The sequence below is a fragment of the Octopus bimaculoides genome, chromosome 9 (assembly GCF_001194135.2).
Source record: "Octopus bimaculoides isolate UCB-OBI-ISO-001 chromosome 9, ASM119413v2, whole genome shotgun sequence".
In the NCBI taxonomy this organism is placed as follows: domain Eukaryota; kingdom Metazoa; phylum Mollusca; class Cephalopoda; order Octopoda; family Octopodidae; genus Octopus; species Octopus bimaculoides.
Genome location: NC_068989.1, coordinates 8,479,892 through 8,483,160, shown reverse-complemented (window position 1 = coordinate 8,483,160; position 3,269 = coordinate 8,479,892). Strand labels below are relative to the sequence as shown.

Here is a 3,269-nt window from a genome sequence, read left to right as displayed (position 1 = left end):
TATATATATATATATATATATATATATTCCACTCATGATTAAGTCTGCACAGCCAAAACAGCAGTCTTTAATGAAATAACGAATAAACGAATTTAACAAATTCCGACCATCATTCCATCCCTCTCCTCGGTTATTCGTCTCCCCCACCCAACGCCTCATCAATCAAGGTAGTGTCTCTACGTTAAACTACAATGTATGGGATTTCTATAAGCAAAATAGGGTTATAAGATACTGCAGTCAAACGTCCTGCCTCCTTCCTACCCGCGAAAATTGTCCACACCACGTGGTCACAAAACCCATTGAAACTTGCGTGTTCTGTGTCAGTTTATACATAGTGATGATGAATTATTTCCTTGTCGGTTTTAAATTGCCGCTAGCCATCTTGATTATTTTATAATTCTAACATTACCATTTTGTGAAATCAGTCACTGATTCCAATTGCATTCTTCATAATATTCACAAGGTGAGTTGGCCTCTGCTAGCTGTGATGAAGTGAGCATTACTAATGAGTATTAATTTCCTATTCGAAAGTATAAGATATTTGCGCAAGGTGCCACGCAGTGAGACGGACTGAATGATGAGGTTGAGAAGCAAACTTCTAACCACACATACACACACATGATGGGGTTTCACACAGTTTCCGCCTACCAAATTCGCTGACACGGCATTTGGCCTGGCCAAGTGCCGTGCAATGGAACTAAGCCCCCAAACAGGATTTTACGAAACGAATTTCTTTGCCAGACAACCTTGCCTGCACCATCCCTACATAACTTATATTGATATGTCTGCGAATATAATTCTATCATATTTCTCCCCTATCCTACATAATGTAATTGACTGGGTTTTTTTTGCCTAACTTATATCTATCCTATTATTAATGTTAAATGGAGCTGGGTAGCTAACTGAGTTTAAAAAACAATGTCGGAAAGAAATATTTCCATAAAAAGAAAACAAAACGAAACAATTGTATATTTTCTTAGTAATCATTGATAAAAAGAAGAAAAAACTTTCGAACTTCATCGATGAATAACTTTGTGAGATACATTAGCCTTGCACAAGTAAACAATCAATCAATTTCCAAAGTTGGTGGCGCCTAATTTGTCATTTCTTGTTTAAACTTTAGGTCAAATCCAGTTGAGTAGTCAACGGCTTAATGCATTACTTACCGACTTATTTTTTTTAGCGGTGTAGGACTAAATTAACTACTCTGTCCATTAGACCAATGATTCTCAAACGGGGTCCACATGACCTTTGGAGGTCCGTATAAGATTTTGCTGTTAATTTTTATGTGTAATAATTTGGTCAATAATTTCTGCAATACACAAAATGTTTACACATTTTTCTTTATACAGTTCCCTAATCATATTTGTCTTTTGTCTTTTACTTGTTTCAGTCAAACATTGCGGTCATGCTGGGGCACCGCCTCGAATATTTTATTCCAATAAATCGTCCCCAGTACATCCTTTTTAAGTCTTGTTCTTTTTCGATCGGTGTCTTTGAATGAATTGCCAAGTTAGGGAAACAAACAAAAAAAAATCACAAACACACACACGCACGCATATACGATGGGCTTCTTTCAGTTTTCCACCTAGCAAATCCACTCACATAGCTTCAGTCGGCTCGAGGCTATAGTGGAAGGTATTTCCCCGAGGTGTCATGCAATGGGACTGAAAGTGGAGCCATATGGTTGGGAAGAAAGCTTCTTTGCTACACAGCCGCTCCTGCGCCCATAATTATGAAAATATAATAGAATTTTTTTAAAACATCGAATAGGTATGAGGGTCCAGTACAGTAAAATAAGAATGAATGAGGCTTATAGGCCAAAAAGCCTTTTGAGAAATCCAACACAGTCCTTTTCCGGGAAAAAGTTGACAGAATAGCAAGTAAAAACAGACAGCAGCATCTATGTTAGCTGAATATCATCATAGTACTGACAAGATTTTCTCTTGGAGTTTTGTTAATGGCATTCTTGATTATATTATAAACTCATAATCTTACCTCAAATACATACATATATACATACGTATATATATATATATATATATATATATATATATATATATATATATATATACACACTCACAAACACCTACACATACACACACATATAAAAACTAAATTTTGATCCGTATTCTTCTTAGAATATATCATTATTAACTAACGGTTATATCTTGCTCATCTTGTAGCTAACGGACGCATGTATTGTTCTAGCAAAGACAATGTGAGACTCCAAGTAAAAAAAAAAAACCTCTTACAATTGAAGATTAAACCGATCGAAATGCAGATGTAACTACTGAAAATTTACATTAAAAAAGTGGGCTGGATAACCAAGACAGTTATAATCTCATAAATATCAAAATATAAGTATCAAAATATCAACAATGTGTTTATATTTTGAAGCCTTCATAAAGAAAAAAAACTGTTTACATTCAAGCTTTTTTTTTTTGTATATTAGTTTTTGCAACACAGATGCATTAGTTTCTGCAACATAGAGAAGATGGTTGCTATAAAATTAATAATTGTAACCGACTTACCTTAAAGAAAATATGGCAGATTATGACACAACATCTGTTTAATTTGTACAATCCCGAATATCAGACCGACTGCAACCTAATCGTGTTGTTTCTCCTACAAAGAAATCCAGAAATAAAGATGTTGAAATAAACCACAAGTTTTATCGGAGTGATAAAATGTCAGGAAATGTTATATTATTGCTTAATTGATTCAATACTTAGCTTAACACTTATAACAACAGAAGAAAAGAAGCTTGCCAACACGATCTTGAATACGTTTAGACAAATACACATACGTATATATATGTATTTATTCATTTGTCAATATATGTGTTTATTACTGCGTGTGTGTGTATGTGTGTGTGTGCATGTAAGTATATATATATACTCATGCACAGATAAATACCTACCAATCATATAAATAGACATACGTATATATGTGAGTACATGCGAATATATACATATGTATATGCATATGTATAGTGCCTGTGTATTTTTGTATATATGTATGTATGTATGTATGTATGTATGTATGTGTGTCTGTACTGACAAATTGACCGAGTTCTCCTGCAGTATTTGGTCCACATCTTTGCTTTGTGAGTTCAAATTTCTCCACCTAATCCTGGCTCTTTTCAGTTGGAAACGGGTTCCTCCGAACCCAGTCAATCTTGATGGGCCTCCAAATATTGCAAGGAATAACGTTTCTATAAAACATGTGGTCCCTGCACAATGTAAAATCATATATATATATATATA

General features: G+C 34.3%; 1 protein-coding gene across 1 annotated transcript in view; it reads right to left on the bottom strand.

The window, feature by feature from the left end:
• LOC106882137 (neuronal acetylcholine receptor subunit alpha-7) overlaps positions 1-3,269 on the bottom strand; it is a 612,265-nt gene that overhangs the window by 399,735 nt on the left and 209,261 nt on the right. Inside the window, exon 3 of the mRNA XM_052970401.1 lies at positions 2,535-2,628. The gene's annotated coding sequence lies outside the window, so the exon portion shown is untranslated. The remainder of the gene's footprint in view (positions 1-2,534; positions 2,629-3,269) is intronic.